General features: G+C 29.2%; 1 protein-coding gene across 1 annotated transcript in view; it reads left to right on the top strand.

The window, feature by feature from the left end:
* Positions 1 to 27,480, top strand: part of LOC124355869 (glutathione S-transferase theta-2-like) — a 41,107-nt gene that overhangs the window by 5,706 nt on the left and 7,921 nt on the right. The gene's annotated exons all lie outside the window — the stretch shown is intronic.

Here is a 27,480-nt window from a genome sequence, read left to right as displayed (position 1 = left end):
AATGTATCTTAGATAACTTCTATTATCTGAATAAATTAGTTTACTTTAATTTGGTTGGTTTATTTTACCCAGCACAAAATCAGTATTTTTTAGATAGTAACCATATGAAGTACAAAACTTCTATAATCCAAGAATCTGTCTGTTGGAAATGCTTAGAAAGGTCACATTAATAAGTTATCAATATAACTCTTTGATGGCTCATCGTTGCGTCTATTTCATTTTAATGATGAAATGTATGTTATCTAAACTGCTCTAAGGTTAAATGGAAATATATTTTTTAACTGTTTGTTGTAACATTTGTTCTGCCAGCTACTACACTGTTGTACTGTACTTGTTTGTTGTAGAATTTGTACTGCAAGCTACTACACTGTAGTACTGTACTTATGTCATAGAAATTATCAAATTGAATCTCATATTTGTTTCATTTATGCCTCGTATGCGAATAAGAGATTCCTACAACAGTCGCCGTGTGAGTGTCTGTAATTGAATGAGGCGTTTTTGGTAAGAACACCAAGGCACATGAAGATTCTACTGTTATATTTTGTCAGCAAATATTAAAGTAATTAAAAATATTATTAGCAATATCTTTATATATTGTGTAAATAAGAAATTTTAAAGAAATTACTACGAACTAAAGCACAGTACAGTGGGTAAATAGGTCTATGAACTAATACATGTTTCGTCACTAAAGTATAAAAAAGCCTCTACGCTCGATCTGATTACAGCTTATTTGTCCTATGGACCAATAACTTCTTCATAATTAAAAGATAATGGGATTTAAAAAAATTCTATCATTATTTGTTACAAAAATTAAAACCAAGTTTTAGTATTAACACACACCCTATTTTCTTTGTATTTGTAAAATACCTCTAATACACAATGGCGTATTAAAATATGTGCGGCAGTGAAGCTACTAAAATATTTAAATAATATCTGACTGGTTAACCAAGAGCACTGATGAAAATTTACCCAAACAATATCATTGCACAGAACCCAAACACTACACAACACGTCATCACTGTTACCATTTCCTACCGGAAGGAATTTGACAGAAGACTGAAGATTCAGTCCCGGTAGAGTTCAATCCCCGAAACGTAGTGTTCTTTTTTTTACTTATAACTATGACAAATGTCAGAAATACTATTATCCGTCCAAACGAACCATCGTAAATCAAAATCACTAAGAATAGTTTTGTGGCATCTTATTTATTACTTAACACAGTGTGGTTTTTATTTTCTATCAAACAATTTCTTTATGCCAAATTTATTTTTTTTAGAAATAGATGATTTAAACTAATAATAGGATTACGGACATTTTAGGTTGTCTTAAATTAGAAATAACATGATTTTTCCATGACATATTTTTTACTCTCAGTTACTAGGTAAACGCAAAAAAGAAATATCCAATGCAACATATTACTGTATATATTACATAATATACGATTGATGGAAAAAATTAAAAAAAACTAAAATTAACTACCACACATTAAAAACTACGACACAACACAAAAATTCTGCTAAAACCCTTCATACGCGCATGCTTCAACGAAAATTATTAATTTAACTTACGTAATAATATTATTTTCTGATGATAACTTATACTTAACGTAGTAAGTCAATTAATACGTTGTGCTGACAAGCAAGTCAGTCAGTTGATGCTCGTTAAAAAGTTATGACGCTATTAAAATATCGAACGAACTTAAAAGTTGATATAATCCGAACTTCCGGAAAATATCTTTTGTATTTTTGTTCTGGCTATTATAGCATGTAATCTTGAAAAATACTAATTATTGTTTTCTATATCACATGCAAGTATTTAAACTATAAAGGCCCGCTAATATTTTGACCAAGAAAATTTATAAACTAATATTAATTTTTGAGTACTTATACTTATATTTATTTTAACAATGTTGTGAAATTAAATTTGTTGGTTTTAAGGCAATTTAATTTATTGCTAATTGCATTTTATTACTTCTTTGTATTTTATTAAATGCCTATAGTCTTTTTATAGCAACACTGGATTTGAACGTTTTTCCTTGCCTTGGTGTCTGTGAAATGTAAACAATGGTAAACCGTGTGGACAGTCACTGACACAGTGTTTGGCAAACCACAGTGCGTTCTGTGCGAACGATCAGATTTGCCGAGTAAACAAACCCTGCACTGTTTCCATTAGGCGTTGTTTTGCTTAAGGATTAACCACTTTACTGGGGCAAGCCAGCCCTGAAATACCAAAACCAATATGAAAGCGAAAACCCTTCTATAAATTACTGCTTCAAATGATGCAATTTGGAATTGGTTATTTATATGGTTAACAATCACTACTGAACTTCTGATCATTGCTCCATACATTTAATATATTCCAATACTATAAATATTTGTTTTGTAATTTGTAATAGTGAATTCTGATATACACTACAAGCAATCTACTCGGATGTAGTCAATAACACCTTTCCCGTACAGTTCGTGCAAAAAAATAAAAACGTACATACTTTTGTAATCGTTGACCATGTTTAGTAATTCAGCTTGTTGCTTGCTATAACTATAAAGGGTAAAAGTATATGAGCTCAAAAATGGAAATATTTAATTAAAATATACATATTAACATGTGAATCACCTTTAAGTAATTTTCAATTTCAAAGAGCTTCAAAAGAATAGAGACATTGTAAAAAATAAGAGATCTGAGTACGAGTATATATCTTCCTTATTCAAAGTGGTGACAGAGTTAACCTTTAAATTAGGTTTTAACATTATTTAGGTTTTCTAATTTGCTATTAATCTATTTGCTTCAAAATACTTAAAATGCAATACAATACAAAATATACATATAGTTCAATTAAATGTTTGTTATACTATTATACTATCAAACTACGACTAATAAAGGATGAGGTAACCAGATATTGATGCTGCAGAGCAGAGCTAATCAAATCACTGAGGAGCGTACGAGTACATCGTCAGATACTGTTGCTGCAGAAGCGTTATATAATGTAGAACAGGTAAATTATAATAGTACGAAGCGTTCATTGATATTAAAGTCTTAATTTGGTTTGAAACTAAATTTTGCAAACAAAATCAATTTATTTTTAATTTGTTAGGTTTATTTACATTTTTTAAGCAGCGTGAGCTACTAACCTTTTACTTTGTTTGAAGTTCTAAGGTAAAAGTAATTCCTCGGAATTATGTGACCAAGTCGAGAAGAGAAAAATTTCTTTACAAAAGTTTAATGACTTGCCTGTGCGGGATTCGATTATCTGGTTACATAGTGACGTGCGAGTTTTCATTGGTGCCGCGATAAAGAAAATACGTCAAACATATATTTTTTTTATTTAGCAACTTCTTCATTCATATTTAATTTTTAATATTTGCTAAGAATGTACAGTTTAAAGTATATTAACAATGACATTATTTAAGAGTTTTTTTTTCTCTATGAACTGAAAAATATTTTTGATCTTTTAGAGCTGGAATTGGTATATTCGTTCAAAAGCACAGTCAAGTGAACTTTCATATAGCATAGTTCTTACTACTCTCTCAACGGAGTCTTAGAAGTTAAATTCTTACCATCTTATGTTTTAGGACATTTTCTATGGTAGGTTTCTAAGATCGAGTACTTAATTAATTGCTGAAATCTTAAAACTAATGGTTAATCCTTAGAGAATTTACGCACTATAAATGCAACAAAATTAGAAATAGTGGTTAAATTAATTAAATTTAGCTTAATTTATGCTGCCGTAAAACAATGCCTACACATAGCATTTGATTAAATTTAACAGGTTCTTCCAATTAATATTTCAAAACTTGATGGGAGATACCAAGAGATATTTATCTACTTTAATGACCAGTGTGACGTAACTCAGAGGTATTTTTGGAATAAGAATAAGCCTATATTCACCTCAGAAACCTTAAGAATGTTCGTAAAATTTCAGTACAACCGGTTGAATAGTTTAAGCGCAAAAGAAAAAGAAACAAACAAAGGCACTTTCGCATTTGGATGTTTCTATATCCGCTGTCCTCTCTAATAGAAACTACAAGACTAGAAAATAAAAAAGTAAATTAATTACTTTCACATTCACTGGTCCCTTAGAAACAAAACTTTTTTCTACAGTATATTTCATTTATATTAATTACAAGTATTACTGGGGTATAACTTGATTTATTATTACTTTAAGATTTCCACTGGAGGCCTCCCTACAATGGAGTTAATTAATTATAAAATGTGATGCAATTTCCAAAATACTTTAGATCGAGATTTTTAAAACCCTCTTATTATAATGAGTGGTAATCGGGTTCGTGATTAAAAGACTGTTTTGTACGAATAACGTTTGTATAACTGCATCCATGCAGTCATTCTCTAATATGCCCCATGAATAAATTTAGACAATGTAACTTATTCGTATTACCTGAACATAACGGGTTGGAATTATAGTAAGTCAATATTTTTTTTGCATCCAGGTAAACAGTAAATATCACGAAACTCCAAACTTTGTATTTGATAATTGTTAACCTTTTTCTTAGTAACCTCTGTATAGTTTTAGAACTTACGTCATAGTGTGAGGCCAAAAAAGTAAATGGAAATATAATTATCTATTCAATGCATAATTTTAAATTATCATTTTAAAATAAGTTAAATAATTATAAAGGACAGTACTTGAGAGAATTATTTTCCTAAAGCCACAGCATAGCAAATGAAGAGCACTGATAGAGTTACAATCAACGGACAACATGGTTAACTGCCAGGTTTTTTGTCACCTTTTATTGTTGATTTGTTTGTTTGAACACTCCTAACTCGCTTTTTACCTGTTTTGTAATATGATTCCTATCCAAAATTTTTTCTAGACATAAAAAAGAGTCCTAAATGCCTTAATACAGTTTTAAGAGTTGTTAAGGTTAGTGATGATATTTTTGTGAAATATCTAGCTATCCGTAGTATCACACTTCTCTGCACAAGATCGCCATTTATTGTCCTTAGAAACACATACAACCTTGACAGTTGTTTGTGTGCTTTGTAACATAATAGTTTACTAATATATGCTGATATTTTTAAGTGCATTTAGTAAAACCCACTAAAACGTACAGTCCATAGTACAGAACAATATTCGTGACTCAGGTGCAAGCAAGAGTGCCATCTGGGGTCCGGGATCAATATTGGGATGTTGGTGTTTGGTGCTGAATATTTAATGCAGCTTAAGTTTAACCTTTCCGGCTTAGCTTCTCGGGTTCAATTTTCGTAGCACCTTAAATTTTAAGTCATGCATGGCAATGTTACAAAACATTTTCCAAACACTCTTAGCAGCTTCATATACAAAATTTAGAACTTTTGTGATTCATCTTTGCCTGTCCCATAGTTACAAAAAATTAAGTTTATAACTTTTTCCCCCAGTATTCCTTTATTATTTCTACGATTTGTTTTGTTAATATTCGCTTCTATTGCTGACAAGAAAAAAGAAATGGGGAGTTGAACTAGCATTTCATAATATTACCTTGTGATTAATAATAACAACCCATGTAAATGAGTTATTAGCAAAGTCAATGTTTATCAATAATTACATAAGGTCTATAAAGTTGGAATATTCCCAATATTGTCTTCATTTTGAAGAAATCACCAATATGAAGGCAATACAGTATATAGCTGGTTAAGCTAGTTATGCCTCCTTGTCATTGTAAACCTGGAGAGACACAGAATTTTTGCAAAGCTGGTATAATTAGGAAGTGATATGAAAGGGAGTTACTGGGAAAAAAATATTTCGTAACCTATATGAATACAAATATTCAAAGAGTAAATTAATACCCTTTATCTATAAGTATTAAATCAAGAGTTTCAATACCACCAAATTTCAAAGTATTTAAAACGCATTTTATCATTAATTGTACTTTTTATATCTACTAAGTCTTTCTTATTATACTAGCAATTACACGTGGCTTTTGCACCCAATTTCCTACGGAACAAGTGAGATATGATAGGCATATCATAACATGTTGCTTAACGTAGACTTATGTTTCGCCTAGTCTAAACTTCTACATGATAATCACTACACTTGTTAAATCACACACCTAACCCTCCGGTGATATCCAGCCAATATCTATGTCAAATTTTGTCTCAATTTGTCCTCTAGATTTTGTGCGATTAAATATAAAATATTTAAAAACCCTAACACCATTCCTAAAAAATGTTTATAAAATTGTTAGTATTAAAATACATGCATTTATAGTAATTAATAATTAAAATTTAAAAGAAATTACTATTAGTCTGTAAATGTCACATCTAAAAATTAACGTATTTGAACTCGTGAACTAATTGAAACTTAGTTAAAGTTTTACACATTTTATTAGATCATGTTACTAAGCTAACATACATAAGAAAAAATCCGTCATTTATTTTTTTGTGAAAAATCTGTTAGATAAAGACTGTTTTGAAAAATATACTAATATCTAATAATATAATGTCTTATAATATTAATATATAGTATTTTAAAATAATTCTTCATCGTACATGATTAGATTGCAAAAATTCATGCTAATTATTTACTTTAGCGGGATAAAGGGCTGACAACAATAATTATTTAAATATGATCGTCTAACAATTCTAACAATAATTGCAAACATATCTCACAAAAATTATTATTAAACACTCTCTTCCCTAATTTTGTACTGTTGATGTACTGACATGTCATTTAGAAGTAATAATACTCTCAAAACCAATCTTGCTATGGTAGGAAAATTCCAAAAGGTCGTTTTACTTAATAATTTAAACATGTATCGAAACTGTTACGGGCCCTGCCAAGGACATGTTGCCTTAAGTAAACTTTCAAATTTTTGTGAGCATCTTGGGAGGAAGCTTTTTGTAAGTTTATAAACCTGAATAGTAAACTCCAGATTAATACAAGTATAAACGTTGGATTGGACATTGCAGACCTGTCTAAACTAATACTTACATTCATGATAGTTCTTTTGAGATTTTTTATGTCTTTTATGTATAAAAGCATAGCATTTCATAAATATAGACGGAACTTAGTTTCTCAGTTATGAAATAGAGAAGAAAGAAGGGTTTGTACGACTGCTTGGTTTAATTGAAAAATGTCAAATTAATGTCTTTCTGAGAACTATTTTGCAGTTTACAGAAGCATAGTTATAATTGTATCTTCAGGTATATTATTTTGTGAGGCTTTGTACTTAATGTATAGTAGTTTAATAGTAATTATCTATTCAAATTAATAATAGCTAGTGGTACTTATGTTATATTCTGAAGCATTAAAATTATGTATTATACATAAACAAAATAAGCAATAGTCAGTTAAATACCCGTATTGATTAATTGAAATAAAACACATGGAGACTGTGAAATATAATAGTGAACAATAACAGCTAACGTTACTGCAAGACATAGACATTCTGTACTTTATGTGTTATGTATTGTCTAAGTTAGCAAACAAATACTATACAACAATGCAACAGCTGGCAGCTGCCAGTACAACAGCTACTACACCGAACAAGTGCAGTACAACGGTGTAACAGCTGGCAGTAAAAAATGCTACAACAAACAACAAAAGTACAACAGTGTAACAGCTAACAGTACAAAATGCTACAACAAACTACTGTAGTGAAGTAAAGCAGAATAAAAGCTGACAGTACAAATGCTACCCTAAATCTGTGACTAATATCTGCTCTCAGTTGCTCTTATGGCTGCACCTCCTCTTAAGAGTTTTGGTTAACAAAGCTTAATCTTAAATGAATATATTTCATATGTATGAGAGGTTTATTTCTTACTCTAAGAAATCCTTAATATAATTTATGAAGTTAACTTATGATAGTTATGATAGTCCATCATCTTAATTGCTGAAAAACATTGTTTGAATACTTAAAAACATGTCTTATACAGTAAATTCTTTTCGCTTCCTGCAAACAAACTAAACAGTAGAGTTAAAAGATGTAATGTAAAGAATATGCTTTTTAATTCCTCAAAAGAAACTAAACAGTAGTGGTTTAACATGTAAAGTGCAAAGATTACTTTGAAAAGCTGAATGGCGAGATTTAATATGCTTTGATGTATCAAGCGTGCAAGGAAATACATTTTATCTTCTGTTGCAGTGAAGAGTCACGTCTCTGTTAGTCTTGTTTCGTCAGAGTGTCATTCTGAGAAAGACTAATTAAAATTTCATTTAAAAATGTTCTGAAGTCAATTATCTATCCTTTTTATTACTTCTGGACGTAGTGGTTTTTTGAAATATGTGTTTCTGAACAATTAGGTTTTATTAGTTTTAAACTCAATGAGCACTTTTTAGACATATACAAAGGCTCTATATACAAGTTATGAATCATATTTTTAATACATTCGAGTTTTCACATTAATGCCGTAGCTTAAAAGCTTGTAAAAGAGCGAATTGGTGACTGTGAAGTGGTAAAATAAAAATAAATTGCTAATTTAAATGGAAAATTACTCCTATGGAAAAAATGCTTTATTTCCTTGTGAATGTAATTATTTACAGTGAGAGGTATAAATAATTTCTAAATAACCATGGCTATTACCAGATTACTTCAATTGTATCTAGAGTATTATTGACCTATGTATAATCTATGCTTACAGAAAATTTGATGCTCTTTCTAAAGTTTCATACACTTCATACACCGAGAAAAATACGTGGAAGATAGATGTCATGAGTCTTAGATTTTATTTTCCCAACACGAAGAAACTATTTGTTCCAATAAAAGGAGAATATCACTGGTGTGTTGTACCGTGCAGACCCGTTTGCAAAACGGTCATTTTACAAGTCAGATAAGCTGATTTTGCAGTTAGATGAATTATTTTACTCTGTTGCCATCTAAGATTACGTCATCATTGTTGGATGCTAAAGGATTTCTGCTGAACAGGGGTAGTATTCTTATTTATCTTCTACACTGTATATACCTGTAAATGGGTAAGAGACTAGTATCGAAAATTGTTGGAGAATAAACACCATTGGTAAATGGTACAATCACTGTATGCTACGAAGTTTGACGGTACATAATAATATATAATAAAGCCTGATCGATAGTATGTAAAATACTACCATTATAAGAACTCTTGGAATCCATATTCATTGGAGGTCTTGGACTAAGGAAAGACTGTAGCTAATAATTTTTGTGTGTAAGTCATGCTCTACAGCAATTTTATGGCGGGAGACGTAATTGGTTAAGTGGCTTAGCTTCAACGTGGAAACTGCTTAAAAGTAAAGTTTCTTGTAACAGATGATAAATTAACCTTATGATTTGCCTGGTGAAAAGCTTTTAGAATCAAAAGTTGACACACACATTTGTTAAATTTAAAGATCTGTTGTTAGTCGTGTTATTTGGATATATTGAATGAGTATATTTCTTAATCAAGTTTTGTATTATGCAATAAGCATATGGGAATTACATGTGATTCTGTTTCTTAGAATTTTATACTAATTAGAGCATGGTATTAATCTATTTTTAAGAGAAATAAATTCTGGTTACCACGCCGGTTTTTACATTTAGAAAATGATTATGAATGAGAAATGATTTATGAGTATTAGAAAGATATACAGTAATTTGTATCTTTAACGCAAGTATAATTTGTATTAATAGTAATTTTAGTTTACCTTCCGATTATGCAGTGGCTTAGCTTCAACGTTGGAAACTGCTTAAAAGTAAAGTTTCTTGTAACAGATGGATAAATTAACCTTAAGATTTGCCTGGTGAAAAACTTTTTGAATCAAAAGTTGACACACACATTTGTTAAATTTAAAGATCTGTTGTTAGTCGTGTTATTTGGATATATTGAATGAGTATATTTCTTAATCAAGTTTGTATTATGCAATAAGCATATGGGAATTACATGTGATTCTGTTTCTTAGAATTTTATACTAATTAGAGCATAGTAGTAATCTATTTTTAAGAGAAATAAATTCTTGTTACCACGCCGCTTTACATTTAGAAAATGATTATGAATGAGAAATGATTTATGAGTATTAGAAAGATATACAGTAATTTGTATCTTTAACGCAAGTATAATTTGTATTAATAGTAATTTTAGTTTACCTTCCGATTATGCAGTAATCCAAAGAAGATATGCACCCAACGCTAAAATCTATTGCCACTTGAATGCTTGCTCGCTATCTAGCTGTAAATAATAAACAGTAAAAAATAAAACAAACAAGCAATAAAATTTGTATTTTGAATAATAGCAGTATAAAAAAGTAAATTATAAGCTTTATGATTCAAAATGACATGAGATGGCTAACATAAATTACACCTATAATCAAAATATTTAGCAACTAGCTTTACCTCAGAAACGTTTTGTCAAGAATATTAAAATGGATGCGTGTTAGGGGGTTTTATTGAATGTCGTCAACGTTTTGAGTACCTTAGTCACTGTTTCTGTTCCGAAAATCAAATTAATTGAAATAAAAATTGCATTTAAATCTGGGAAATATAATATTAATCTACAATTTTATATAGGAGTCAGTGATTGGGAGATGCTTTTATTATTAAACTCTTAAACTATAATGTACATCATATAGTTTTTGATGACAATCGTTCATAAATATTCTTGGGAGATTGAATAAATTGAAATAATAAAACAATAAGAAATTTATTTAATTAAACCAAATTATATTTACAACATAGTTTTTCAATTCATTATAGTGTATTATTAATTCACTGATAAGACAATAAAAATGTAATTTATTTTTCACATCAAGTCAATGAGAATACAACACAAATAAGTACTACATAGATGTGCAAAAGATTTGGCAGAAGAGAATGACACGTATAAAAATGTAATTTCTTTAATTAATTCATTACAAACACATTATTTTAAAAATAATATATAATTTCAAGTTTTAAATTTTATAAATAGTATTAATTTAAAAAATCCAATACCATTTAATTAGATTTCACGTGCATACTTTGCACATATTTGCCCACTTGTGAGCGGCAGAAGTCGAGAATGTACTAATTCGTACAAGTATACTATAACTATAAGTAATTCCTCAAAATATTTTGAATAAACCAAAGAAATACAGATCTAGACTGCGACCGCAATATGTTAGAAAACAGCTAAATCGCATTGAAATTAACTTTGAATGAAATAAAATTTAAATGTGATAGATAGAAAGTAGCATAAAGCTATATACATCAGGTCATTATGTGTTTGGAATAAATTGCCTAAGTTAGCAAACAAGTACAGTTCAACAGTCTAACAGCTAGTAGTATAAATGCTACAAGTACAGTGTAACAGTCTAACAGCTAGTACTAGTGTACAGTGTAACAGTCTAGTATGCTACAACAGTACAGAACAGTCTAACAGCTAGTAGTATAAATGCTACGACAAACAGTCTAACAGCTAGTAGTATAATGCTACAACAGTACAGTTCAGCAGTCTAACAGCTAGTAGTATAAATGCTACAACAAGCAAGTACAGAACAGCAGTCTAACAGCTAGTAGTATAAATGCTACAAACAAGCAAGTACAGAACAACAACAGTCTAACAGCTAGTTGTATAAATGCTACAACAAACAAGTACAGTGAAACAGTCTAACAGCTAGTAGTATAAATGCTACGACAAACAAGTACAGTGAACAACAGTCTAACAGCTAGTAGTATAATGCTACAACAAACAAGTACAGTGAAACAGTCTAACAGCTAGTAGTATAAATGCTACAACAAGCAAGTACAGTAAAACAGTCTAACAGCTAGGAGTATAAATACTAAAACAAACAAGTACAGTACAACAATGTAACAGCTGGCAGTATAAATGTTACCTCGTGACTGTTACTAACATCTGCTCTCAGTTCTGATGAATGCAACTCCAACCCTCCTCCTCAGAGTGATGATCATCAGAGCCTCATTTTACATTGATATTTTACAAAACTCCTAAACTACCAATATCTAAATGATATTTTTCTTCTGTTATAAGATTCTTCACAATTTATACAATAAAATTCAATGCGTTTTTTTGAAATTTAAAACTGGATTTTTTAAATAAAATGTATGGTTTTTTTTATTGACTTCTACTTATATTTGTATATCAATAGAATATGTGTGTATGTATGTCTAAATAGTATATATTTACGCTCGTATAAGAATATAAAGAATATTAACTTAAATTTGTGAATAAATCGAAACAAATATGTAATTTGTTATACAATTAAGTTGAAATATTCATGCAATATATAACAGAATCTGCCAATGTTTCATGAGTTTTATTACATCATAGAGGAAACCAAAGCCACAATGAGAATATAATGGGAATGCTTAATTAATGTTTTAAAAGCCCGACTTGATTAAAAATTCGTTTTGTTTTAGAGGGTGTATTAAGTTTATGAAACTATTTATACATATCTTTTTGAAGAATTTATTAGTTCGTATTTCATTCAGAATCAATACAATATAGAAACTGACACTCATAAGTCTAAAAATACTTTAAAAACAATGCTTTGAAAAATATTTTATTTTTAAATTATATATTTTATGTTCTTCAGTTCATATATAAATCATTTGGCATTTAAGTTAGAAATAGATCAAATCCCAGAACATTTGAAACAAAAGATTATATTTTCGTTATCTCACTTATTGCGAACTTTCAAATTCACTAATTTTATCTCATAAATCACACCAAGACAGGATTATAGTGTCTAGCTTCTAGAATCGCAGGTTACTTGCATTACACGTATTAGAATAATTACAACTAAAAATCGAGGCTTGAAACATAAATGAAAGAACATAATTTTTTCGTAATACATTTTCGAAGAGATATACTAATTTACAGTTAGTCTGCATATATATTGAATGTTGTGGAATGTGTAGAAATACAATGTTAAAAAAGACACAAAAATACCTTACGTGGTAATGATCTAAAAATAGAATTATTGTAGTGTTAATTGTCGACATGAAATGATAGATGGTATTTGTTAATGGCATTAGTTGCCGATTTTTTGAATATTGTTATACTGGTTGAGAGCATTTTAAAGAGAAGGGACTTTTGTGACCTGTCTCAAACACTTATTCAAATGAATTCTTTAGCTTCCAACTGTGGATTTGAACACGCCTTGTGAAGCATGTATTCTAACTTTTATATTCATAGGGACTTTTGTATTCTAAAGAAATTTTTAACCATCTTTTGGTACGACAAATTATTTTACTTAATTTCTTTCTCATAAATACTTATTTATTTCACTAATTCTTGACTCATTGAGGTGGCTGTGTTATGATCTTTTGTTTGTTCCAGATCATACACAAAAGAAGTTTATTATAAATCGTCTCGATTGCTACACATTTGTAGCCTAAGTATCTATTTTAGGCTACAGTAGCTTACCCTAGATTTCTTATGGATCATTAATTTAGAAAGCATAAATCAAGAATCTTTAGTGTTTAAAATCGGATGATCAGCATCAAAAACCAAAGTTTCGCCTAGTTTTTTTAAACATATCTTCCGTGTTCAGAGGAGCTTACATTTTATAATGTGATACATGCTATAAAATACTATAGGTAAAGATGTCTAAATAAAGTATTTCCACAAATACGAACGGCTATCATCTTATAACCTTTAATTTTGTTAATTATGGCTATAGGACCTTTTTATGATGTTGTACCTCCCTGCCAAGTGTAATTTGATTCCATTCAGCATTATAGAACTTATTGTGTTTAGTCGCATAGCCGAAATGCCACACTTCTCGAAGTTATGCCCGGTTACTATCATGAAACCTAATCTAAAAATCTCATATAAGAATATAGTCTAAAAAGGTTGTAAGAAAAAACGTTCCTGTAAAACTCCAAACAATTGAAAACAAACCTTTCTGAAATTACGATCATGAGCAATTGATTAAATATAATATTCTTTTTCAAACCTTTACATTGTCTTCATCCTGTAACATTAGAGATACAGGAATGTATGTAAAATGTAAAGTTACAAAAATACTTTATATTGTTGTTTCTCTTGTGGAAAATGAAAGAAACTAATATCAAAATTTAAGATTCAAGTATTGTAATAAAAAATATGTCGCTGTATTATTTACTTCATATTGGCTAATACAAAGGCATATGAAAGTTATAATCTTACAAAGTGTAGCTATAAATTAGAAATTACATAAGTTGTCTTGTCCACAGTTCCACTTCATATTAGACATGTGTAAGTTCTGACAGCTGTGGTTTTGAGGTCTGGAAATCGTGATCGAATATAATACAAAGCATCTATCGAAACCTCCGTCATAAGGGTGATTGCAGCATATCTCTATGACCTACTCACAAATATAAAAGTCACGCCATTTTATTCTCTTCCTACTATTTATAAATGAATAAAAAGATAGAATATATGTTTTTCCAGGTAGAAAACTACGTATACAGGTTCAGTTCTTGGCCCTCTTCTTTTCTTGATTAGTATTAATGATCTACCTTGTAATGTCAAGACCAAAACATTTTTATACGCTGATGACACGTCTTTTATTAGCATAAGTAATAGTATTAACGACTTTAAAAATACTGTCCATTCTGTGATGACTGACGCATCTGTATGGTTTGAAACAAATGGCTTTTATCTGAACCAAAATAAAACTCAAAATATTGTGTTTACCTTAAGGCCTTTTGATCCAACTGACAGTAATCTAGTAACTGTAAATGATGTAAAATCTTTGGGTGTTGTCATAGATAATCAGCTTACCTGGGGTACTCATATAGACCACTTTGTACCCAAGTTATCTCGAGTAATCTATCTTTTAAGGCGTTTTAAAGTCACTTGTTACCTTAGACTATCTTAGAGTGGTTTACTTTGCTTATTTCCAGTCTGTTATTAAGTATGGTCTGTTATTCTGGGAAAATTCAGGTCGGTTAAGTGAAATTTTAATTCTTCAAAAGAAAGCTATAAGAATCATTGCTAATGCTGAACGGCTTGACCACTGTAAACATATTTTTAAAGAACTTAAAATTACTACTATTGTAAATCTTTATATTTTCGATCTTGTTGTATATGCTATTAACAAATCTTTTGACTGGTTGTTTAACGAGGATGTTCATGCTCATAACACGAGAAATAAAAATAATTTATCCTTTGTACACTGCAGGCTAAGTAAAACCTTGAAAAGTCATACTGTTTTGTCAAAGAAAGTTTATAATAAGTTAAGTCATCTGGTATTTGTTATCTTGTTATCTATATAAAAACTTGTTAATTTCTCTAAATTTTTTAATGAAACGTGTTATTTTTATTGTTATTTAATTTTAATATGTTGTCTGTTACATATATTGTTTTTAACGTAAACCTAAAAAAATTTTAAATGTTTTGTTAGGCTATTTTATAATTATTACTAAAATGTTTGAATTTTCAATTAGTTTGTAACCCAAACTAGGACTTATGGCAAGTTTGACTGCTACCAGTTTGTGATTGACAAAACCTGTTGTCAATGCATGTAACTGCCTTACGACAATAAAGAGAGATTTGATTTGATTTGATATATGGCAATGTGCCAGTAAATGAACTTTACAGCATATTCTAAATTAGACTTAATACGTTATCTCAGGTATGATTTGCGGAAATAAACATACACGTAATAACAAATATTATGGGCAGAAAGTCAAGTACAGACAGTACGGCCAGTCAATTCTTATCAATATAGATTTAATCGTTGTTCAATCCGGTCATAGTTAAGAAGTACGAATGTACATAGTGATTTACGCTTAATATTAGACGAATGAAATAAACAATATCGATTTTATCTGTGTAATTATAACAGTTTTATACACCTCGTGGTTGGGTTTTACAAAATTATAATCTGGTAAAATAGTTATACTATGAAACACCAAACTGAATTTTCTTAACACTTCTTCTAATACACCTATAAAATGTAGTGCTAAAACTTTGTTATTTCAACTTTAATTAGTTTTAGCTGTAAATATTAAATAATTGTACGTATATTATATACAGATGTAAAAAGTTTAAGGTTTATTAATCTGTAGTAAATCAATTATGAGGACAATTTATCTTCTATTATATAATACACAGGAGCTACTGCTACGACCTAGAGATCACAGGAAGAATCTGTAAATGGAATTCAAAGAAGTAGTTTATGTAGTTGTAGTTATATAAACAATTAATGCAGTAGTAATATGTAAATTTACATATCGCTAACATACTTTCATATTGTAGAATAAAGTGATAATTTTTAAATATGTGTAAACAAAACAGTACAGTGTGAATGCCCACTAAAAGCAACTACGTGTCATTTTACGTACAGTATTAAAATGCCCAGTGAATCACGAGATCCACGCTATTATATCCATAAATAGCTTATTATACCCATAACATTATATCCATATTATAAATCCTCTGATATTTTAATATTATAAAATTATCTATAGCAAAAATAAAATAAAAAGTAAACTACATTTTTTCAACGAAAAATACGTTAAGGACGAATTTTCTCTTAGTTTCGACATATTTATGTTCTTTAAATTTTAAGCTTTAATTACATATAAATTAAAAGTAGAATAAACGTGTTATCCTCTGTATATATATTTTAATTTACTCTATAAAGTGATTTGTTAAAATTCGTGTTAGTTTAAATTTATTTTATGGATGATATAAGTTATTTATTCCAACCACTGAAAACATAAGTTTAACTAAGTGTACTACAATTGGCTTCACTGACTCACATGTTTTTTCAGTATTGTCATGAAAATCCACTAAAATCTTCGTAGCGACATATTATTTATTTTACCGTTATGGGTCTTGGCACTTTCTAATAATTGTTTAAATAAAGCAAGTTTCGATTGTAAATATCACTATCTAGATATGAGAAAGGTTTCGTGGGAGTAGGTTTTATAGCTTTTATTTTTATGACAGAGAGATATCAATTTCCCTCTTATATATCAGAAGCTGAGTGGGCTTGAGGCTGTTTGTAACTATCTCTTCTGTTTATTTTCCTAATTAATTCATAAGGTTCTTATAATTATAGGTTTCAGGAGATTTAACAAGTTACAAGGAAAAGTTGAAATTATATTGCCCATGAAAAATAAATTAACGTGAAAAATAATTCCAAAAATAATTAAATTACTGTTTATCATGAAGGAAAATAGTGTTTATCTTATGAAATTATTGTCAAATTAATTTTTAGTCTAAGAAGGACTACAAAAATACTTATTTTGACTTATTCGTAAATCGAGTATCTGATAGCGTAGAGTAACATTGTTTGAAACCACCTTGAAAGTCATCTCAGCCCCTACAACCTCCTACCACTAACCTCCTACCCACGTCTTCAACTCCTCAATTTATCTCAATTTACGTGCTCTTGCAGCATCAAGGATAATATCGTTACACTTTTATAACCTCGTCTCACTTTGCCTTTATATTTTCTCATCCAGATCGTTGGTATCAACAAATAAAAATACTTTTAGACTACGGTTATTATAACTTATTTGTTTAATGGTTAGAATATATATATATATATATATATATATATATATATATATATATATATATATATATATAAATATTGCCTACTTAGAAGTAGGCAATATTTGTAGTCAAGATATTTTTATTTTTCAAAGTTTCAACGACTTAAAAACGTATATTGTTTATCGGCTGATCTTTAACGAAGCCCTGACCCCGAGAGAGTGTAAAAATTTTATTTCTGTCTCTTTGCCTATCTATCCGTAAATCACAAGAACATTTGACCTGTAGCTTAAAATTTTGCACGAAACTTAATTGTAATAATGGTTAAGTTATTTATCGTGTCCTGAAATGTCCTGCTCAAAATGTCGTTTATTTGTTAACAAAAATAATTCATAAACAAGTAGATTCCTTATTTGTTATATTTCATTATGCTTGCAGTTCATTGCAATGTGTTACGCTGTTTATTTTAAGATTATACTTTTAATATAAAGCTTAAACTCAAGAGAAATGTATTAGCTTTTATGATAATTTCCGTATTGCATCTAATAAATGATGAAGGTTTTCATTATATACACATACTATGTTTAGTGTTTGCAATCCAAATATAAATTTTAAATAGAAATCAAGATCTTATTTGCTGGTATCTCACTAATATCGTAAAATTTAAACGTCTCTGATCCTTGGTAAAATATAGGCTTATTATCCTAGCACATGTTTTACTTTACATGATCAATCTGAGAAAGTGAAGGATTTAAAGTTTTCTCCTAAACAGATTCCCATAATAATGTAAGAGCTATAAATAAAGTAAAATTTCAAGGAATCATATCAATGAATCAAAACTGTTTATATATATATATATATATATAATTTATATATGTATATATATCATTTATATATGTATATATATATATATATACTGTATATATATATATATATATATATATATATATATATATATATATATATATATAATTTTTTTTTGTATGAAAACAGGTGTGTTAACATTTATATTCATAGTAATAAAGAACTCGACGGCACAAATGGACATGAAGTGATAAAGCTACAATAAACAAACAACCTAGTTAAATGTCGGGGTCTGTTATCACAAATCTTTGTTACTTGTTACAGTGCATTTATTGTTTTCGGCGTTAAAATTTCACAATTTACTTTTGTTATTATACTTTACTACTTGACTTAACGAATGAACCAAAAACCTTTCAGTGATGAAACATTTATTTCAACGGCTATATAGTAAAGCACACTAGTGAGTACTGGTGGAGTGAAATAATTCATAATTTAATAATATTTATGTTTTTAATTCAATGAATATAAATATTGATTGGTGGAATTGCATTACAGTTAACGTTTTCAATAATGTTCTGGAATCCATTAAAATTAAATCAAAGGCAAAATTTTGACAATCCATTTGTCAAATATGTGCAATAAAAATACAATTTCTCAGATGAATATTTTTCGTAACAAGTAAAACTGACATTGACTTATGATCTCTTGGCACGTGTCTGGGTATGGGTAATTTGTCATTCGTGTGTCAGTTTGTTTTTATTCCAGATAGTTGCAGTTGTTATATACAGGATTTTGTTTCGAAATCATGTCCGATATTTTAGGAAATTGTTCCTAAAATCTTTTTAATAATGGTAAAGATTTTGTGTGTGTTCTAACATATGTAACGTAAGTACTCAAAATATCCTTTATTTGTTCAAAAAATATGTAATGTGTATAAATATACATGTAGATTGTATAGTTTTGTATTTAGTATATTCATATACTTATAACGTTAAAGTTAATTTTAACGTTAAGCTTAAAACAAATAAAAAACTCAAATACCAACAAATATAAAATTAGTATTAGTTTAGTTAATAAAATGTAAATAGTCTTTTATTACAGCAGATAGTATATTTGTGGTTATTATCAATACATAGTTTAATTATTTAATGTTATCACTAAACATATAACAACTTTCAGAAGCAATGAATTTGTAATTTGAAAGGCCATTTTGTAAGACCTATGAATTAAAACATTTATCCAAAAATTATGTAATTCCAATCAAGTTAGATTAGCTTTATCTATTTAGTTATACCCGGATACCAAACGTATCCGAGTATATATATATATATATATATATATATATATATATATATATATATATATATATATATATATGTATATACACAGACACACACACGTATATATATATACATGTATGTATGTATAGTGAATATATGATAGTGAAATATGTGTCATATTTAGATAAGTATTTGGATACCAAATTTATTTAGATACGGCTAATAATAACTGAGCTATACAGGTTTTACTGAGGGCCATCCCTTACTTAAATAGGAATTTAAAAATTTGGAGTTTAAATACAAATCCAAAAACTAATGGCGATTAATATCTCCATTAATTAAACACACACATTAATATCTCACATTAATATGTTATTCATGTGATAATTGATAATTAACTGATATTGATTTAACAGATGAGATTAATAGCTCATTGTTGTCATTTAAAAACAAATTGTTATGAACTTTTTTTTCAATGCATTACTGTTTTGCCGAACTGATGTTTACAATTTGTTTGATTTGTTTATATACTTGAACTAAATTCCACTTTTTAAACATACTATTTGTTGGTTTACCCACTTGTTTATTATATATTTGTATTAATTTAAATTGAGTTGATTTATTGAAAAATAAATTAAATTAAATTTCTAAAATAATATAATAACATTTTAGTACAATAAACTTTTTTATAGTTACTGGCTCATATTAGATGAATGTACTTAGCAAACAACTTAATTCAATGTAAAAAATAAACAATACATTTTTATAAACTAACTCAATTCTATATTTTAAAATAAGTATTGTTATGATAATTGTTGCTTTGTTTCGTTGTAAAATAACGTCCCAAAATAAAGTTTTGAGTTATTTAAAGAATGAAATCCATTTAAAAGATGAAATAAGTTTAGAATGTCAAACTGCTTAACAGAGAAGTTTTAAATTATTGTGCTTTAATTTCAAATCTAGGAATCAATATATAACTAATAATACACCAAATTGTATACTAAGGTTCTTGCTTCCAATGTTCATGATAATTTAAAGAAAATAATTTTAATTTAAAACACTTTGCAATACTGAAGGTGAGGAAAACAGGAAGCTTAGCTAGCTGATATTAGCCCACGAAGCAGGAAATGATGTTGCTATTATTACAAGATAACATTTTTATTATATTATTTATTATTTTATATTATTATTATTGTATATTGTAATTGTAATTACCTTGTTGATCTATGGAAATATCTCTGAGAAGTGCTACAGCATAAGTATATAAGTACTACTCTAATAAGTACTACAGCTTAATATCTTAATTCCATTAACATTATATTAAATCATAAGACAGTTAATAAAGAATAACAACATGGGTGAACTTTTAAAAGTGTAACGATATTATTGTTGACGCTATAAGAGTGTAAATTGAGGAGTTTCAGAGACGTGGGTGTTTGCAGTGGGAGGTTCTAAGAAACAAGGTGATTTTGAAAGTGTTTTCAAACAATGTTACTTTGCGCTATAAAATAGTCGATACAAATATAAAGTTTCTTTAGTTATAAATAAACTCTATCAAGTTAAGTGAAATGAAAACATGAGGGGATATCTGTAAAGATAAATGATGAAACACTTCATGATTAACATTCATTATTCTTCGTTACAAAAACGTTTTTTTTCTCTTGGTCGAAGTTTTACAACTTTATATTGTTTTATTGTTTTAAATGTTCTGAGCAAAATGTCTAATACTTTCAAAGACTAGGCTTAAAAAGGGAATAAATAATGCAAAAAACTGGAAATCCAGATAAATAATTCAGACGTAATCTGTAAATTAACTAAAAATATATTTTTTTATGATTTCTGTGAACCTCTTACAAACCACTAAAAGACACGAGAGAAATAGTTTTACCATTAACAGAGTTAAATTATTTAATAAACAAAAAGGTTTACACTAAACTATGTTCAAATGGTTTTGTCGGTTTATAAAAACTTTTCATAAAATCGCATATTAAATATTTTTCATAGTTTGGGTAAAATGTTGTAATTTTGAATATCTATGATTGTTAAAATTATATGTTATTTGTGACACTATTTAAATTAATCAAAATGTTTTTAATATAACTTAAAAAAAAAAAACAAATATTATATTTTAGGTACGCAAATTGTCATAAAAACCAAATAAAATTCGAACTTTCTAGGAAATCATAAAGTTGGAAAAACAGTTGTAGTTATTTTAGATTTTTCAACCCCAATTTAACACTTATGGATGATTGAACTTCATGAACAGTCTTTTATTTGTTTGATGAGAGTAAAAGACACACGTGCGCCAAATTCCATCTTTCCATGACATCGAGAAGTGTTAAAACAAAAAGTATTTCTTTTGCGGGTAGCAATTCCATTTCAATCCCAATAAATGTTTGATATTCTTGAACGTGGTTGCATTTCTCTATTTAAGTCATGAGGTAATAATATGTTCAATTAAAAGTATCTGGGATATCGGTAAGTAGAGAAGTAGTGATGAGGTAGCGCGCGCGTGTGTGTGAATGAGTTAAATAAGGGTTTCCCTTTCTACATTATATAGGGATAACTTGGAAACCCTACTTTATTCAACATTTAAAGTATCATAAACATGTTAATACTTAATTCAAACAATTTAAAGCACGTATTAAAATTAAAGTCCATTCAATTAGAGTTTTACCTCACAAATAATTGGAACGACAATCAACCTTCTTCCGTTACACTCATGACGAAGGGAATAATTGGCGACAGCGTTGTATTTCACTGCTAACATCATTATTATACAAGTTATTTCCTTCACGTCGTAATACGAAATTACGTAATAATGAAAGTTTCTCGTAGTGGATGTAATATGCGTAAGTTTCAATAAATATATACAATAAAAATGTTTGCTGTAAAGGAAAAACTATGTTAATATCACAATAAACTATAAAATAGAACCAGATTCATTGTTTCACCATTTACCTAAATATAACCAATTTTAATATAATTTGATAATTTACATTGATATAAAAATGTATGAAACTGCAATTGATACAAACAAAAGATTGGCTTGTGTTTCACCTCACGTGAACATAACTGAATTAGAAATTGTCTTAACTTGTCTTTACCTACGCCTGGTTATCTATACATACAAATATATATATATATATATATATATATATATATAAACACGTTAAATTGTATAAATGGCAATAGCCTTATTTAATTTCAGTAAACATTGAATCACAAAAAGTACTTGCTCCGCCGGGAGTCGAACCCGGATCTCTCACTTGCCGGGTGAATGTGCTACCATTACACCACAGAGCGCTTACTTTTTCCGATTCAATTATTTTGTATTTGGCCGTATCTGTCACATATGCGTTTAAATAAGCAAACTAACATATGATCGGAAGACCAAATTTTGTTTAAACTGTTTTTGCAATCACTGTTAAACATAGACTTTACTATCCAGATAATACAATTCAAATTTGACGTTTAACTGGCTCATGCTTGATCAGAAGAGTATAAAGAAATGTTATAAAATCAACCTTAGTTGTTTTTTTTGACAGAAGTATGGTTCTCAAAACTCCGTGTGTACATATTCTCTCGATCGAGACAACAAAGCAAGCTCAATCGTGGCATCGGAGATATAACTAATTTAATCTAAAATTTATTATAGTAAAAAAAAAAAAATTACTAAGTAATATAAGGACTTCGGTTCTTAAGATTTGCGTGCGAAGCCGTGGGTAACAGCTAGATAGAGGCAGGAATATGGTACATACCTTCATAATACGCCCAAGAGGCTCACGATGGAACGACTATCAATTATCTCAGCAATGTTTAGAATGTGATAGAAAAAGAATAAGTGAATATAGTGTACTGTTTTCAACGGGAAATTGCGTGCGAAGCCGCGGGCAACTTTTGCAAAAAATTATTGAAATGCGCAGCAAAGCGCGCCGGGCCCGCTAGTATATATATATATATATATATATATATATATATATATACAATGTTGTGTTAAAATGTTATTGCATTACTTAAATTATTTCTAAAGTGTTCGTAATTAAATCAAATGTAATTTCGTGATATAAAATCACGCTAGTGTAATAAATAAGGTCTATAATATTGCTCTCATTAATTTGTGTTTCCAAATTTATGCGTGTTACATAATTGAGTTTTATACATTATAATTACGTATATAGGTTTATATCAATTTTAACTATAATTTTCATAAAGTATTTAGATATTTGTAGTTTGTTAAGTAAATTAAAGTATTATGTTTATAATATCTTAATGAAACGTGTAAATGATAAATGAACATTTATAATGATTGTAGCCTACTTACAACCAAAAACAGAATGGAATTGCATATAAAGTTCTACTGTAAATTATTCATATGTCCTTAAACCTAAATTTTTACTCCTAGCTATACGCGATATTAATAAAGAAAACCGTAGCTTTAAGGCCATCATAGTATAGTCCAAGGTTACTATACTCTGTGTAGTAACCTTGAGTATAGTCGATACTTCTCATAATCGGTGCATACATAAACGAGCACGTTCCTAGAGGTAATACAAGCCGTTAATCTTGACAGTTGGCTATAAACGTCTGTTGATATCTTGGTAAACGTATCTTCTTATTCCTTTTATACTTTAAAAGAGAATCTAGAAGGAATGTTGCCTTTACAATTTTAGGTGTAGACCGGCAACATGACGTGTGCCTATTATGACGGCGTTTTCAAAAATATTACTCTCTCTCTAAATATAAAATTACGTTGTAAGAGTATAAATCTCACAATAATTAATATAGATTAATTAATAAATTTAATTTATATTTAAATTTCTTCATAAATTTTTGCGCCTCAAAAGTATTAGTGACAAATCTTATAAGATTATAAAAATATTTTGTGATAAACTCATGTTACCAATAGTTGTAACTAATGCATGTCGTCCTATTTTATATGACTAAGAAGATTCCCTTGGGCAGTCTGACCAACAGAATTCTGAGCACGTGGGATAGTTGCGGCTATACCCTCTTGCTACTGCATTATATAACACTTCCGCAACAACAGTAACAGCCGGTGGTTTGTTTTCCCATAATTAGGTTAACTCCACTTCTTTGTCTTATTGTTCTATTAACGAAGTAAGGTAAAATCGTTAATCTAACTACAGCTATTTAGGTCAGCTAAAATAATCCATTGAAGGAGGAGCCCCTATTATTGGAAAACTTTTTGCAAAACAAAGAAACTGCACAATCAAAGTTATTGGACGATTGTGTAACTTCTCTCTACTGCAATAAAATAGTAAAGTCTACATTTATTTTTTAATGTATTGCGGATAATAGATTCAAGAGGATTTTGCAGAAACTTAGAGCTCTTTAAAATTTAAAGCTTAATCAAAACACTGAAGAACTTGTAACGTGATAACCCGATTTTTTAGCATCAAAGACTCTTGTGTGATGCTACTCCTATGTATCAATTGGAAGTGTGCAGATACGTTCACTGGAACATCTGAGAATTTCCTAGTTGGGAAAAATCTGCAAAAGTATCCTTAATGTTTTCTTCTTTGAATATTGGCGAACCGTGATAAACCTTTTATTTTCGAGTAATTTTGTATTGACACGATAAATATGGTGAAAATGCAGGTTCAGGGTTCCCAGGTTCATCTTTCGTTTCGAATACCTGTATAAAATGATGCCATTGACGATTTGTAAAAGTTTTACCTGAACATGAAAATGGCAAGTGAGTTGAGGTTGTGGTGCTTATTCTCGTACTCAAATGATTTCAAATATTGTCTCATGTTTACAGATTTTGAGAAGGCTATAGTATTAACAGGTATAATTGTAATGAGGAGTGCTTGTCTTAAGTGAATTTTTTAAAGGTATCACATATTTAGTAAGCAGGTTGTTTTTGACAGTTATATTAGAGAGTTCTACTGATAAGGTGTCATTAGCCAGAGGAAGAAACATGTATCATTCATTCCTAACGAACTTTTTCATAAATATATAAAACAGTGCTATGTCCAAGATTGTATTACTTTATTGTAAAGGAGATAAAAAAATATACTTTTTATTTATGTCTGTTTTATTTACTATTGATGGTAGGCAGGCCCGTACTTAGACAGGGGTTTTCGATCTACTATACCGGGGCCCGGGTCTTCTGGTGCCTATTTGAATGGACCGTGGCGGGAAATGAATGGACCCTACCAAATATCTTTTTCTGAGTACAGCTCTGGTAAGTAGGTTTATGACACTCTTATGACATAGAATAGATCCAGTATGATTATGTAGGATTATGTTGAGCTTCCTATGTAATGTAATTAAATGTCACTTATAAGTTTTAGTTTCGTGTTCTGTATAAAAAAACGTTGTTTATCAAGAGTAGAAATTCTTACTCTTTAATCGTGGGTTTAATCGTGAATCCAATCACATGATTCATATATATAGTCTCTAAACCAATTATATACACAAAATCAGATCGAAATAAAAAAGTTGTTAAAGACTTAATTAATTAATTATATTATTTTCGAATAGCTAGCCTACACTTATTCTTTAGTTCAACGAAGGATGACTGACACAAATTTTTGGTCTGGAAATCACTTTATATATGTACAAAATGAATACATTTATGGTTGGAGCGGTTTGCTGCAATTCAACGTGTAGTTATGACTACACTATATTTATTTCAAACTGATTTTTTAAGTTGCAAAGTATATATTTCTGTTAAATAAAAAGAAACTAAAAGCATTACATTTTAGGAAAATAATCTAATGGCACCAAATCTTATTTAATTAAAATAAGTTTACCGTTTATTTATGAATACTGTAAAAATAACGAGTGATATGGAATTTGAATTGGTGGTTTTGACTAATCTAGGTTGGTTTGGGCTGTTGTTTTCCCCTCTCTTTACATTAAAATTCATTTTACGGGGTTAAAATATAGTACAAGTTTTAACGAAATGTTAAGAAATGTTGCTTCATGTCTAATACTGTATGTGTGTTCTGTACGTGTTTAATACTGTAAATATAAAAATAGTTGCATTAGGTGTACAGTCGAAATATCACATTTATTCAAAATATTGGGATTAAAAATTTGAGATGCTTCAGTGCAATACGAATGGATCATGGGATACGAGCTATGTTGGTTGAGAGCGACTGTTATTAATAGTAACAAATAAGGAGTGCCTTGATTAGTTAGGTAATTGATATAATGTATCTAATAATTAAATTTGTGTTTGTATAATAAACAAATCCATTACTTAAGAAGAATATTTAATTTGGTCCGGGGTTCTAGTACCCAATTCTCTATATATCCTTTAAAATAACATCTTTGCGCATTTGTGCAGATATTTTAAAATTGTGACAGATCCACTTAATACTTTAAGCAAGAAAGATACGTCACGATGAGTTGCAGTTATCGGCTTATTTACAATCCCGTCATTGAGATAACTAAGCAAAACGACACAATGACATCTTCAATAAAAATAACTGATTCAACATTAGAAGTGGCGATATACCTATCAGTCAGCACTATCACTACACACGACACTAAATGCCGCCGGTACGCACCCGACCGCTGGGAGAGAGGCGAACCAGAGAATGGGTTTTCCGTAGTGAGATGACGTCATACACAGTTTCATGAATGACTAAATATTCCAGGCCCCCTCGTAATACATATAGCCTTCCTCGCCTCTCACAACTATCATTTTCTCAGACAACCTCAGCAAGTGTGAAAAGTACTTTAGACATTCTGTTCTGCAACTACACGAAGGTTAGAAAACTATTTGTTGATTAGTTTACTCGAGAATTTAATCTATTTAATCTACTTATTAGTTGTCTTTTAATCTATATCGCAACTGAGGAGTTTTTGTTGTATAATATTTTGGAGCGCTTTCAATTTATTTTATCTTATATATTTTTTAACGGTTACCGCCAGTTTACGGTAGTGCATTAAAGTAAAATCAATAAAAATAGACAAATTTAGAACTAACAATAGTTAACATCACAACACCACGTATGTACATTAACACGCAATAAAAATTATGATTAAA

The sequence above is a fragment of the Homalodisca vitripennis genome, chromosome 2 (assembly GCF_021130785.1).
Source record: "Homalodisca vitripennis isolate AUS2020 chromosome 2, UT_GWSS_2.1, whole genome shotgun sequence".
Classification (NCBI taxonomy): Eukaryota; Metazoa; Arthropoda; class Insecta; order Hemiptera; family Cicadellidae; genus Homalodisca; species Homalodisca vitripennis.
This window is presented reverse-complemented; position numbering and strand designations above follow the sequence as displayed.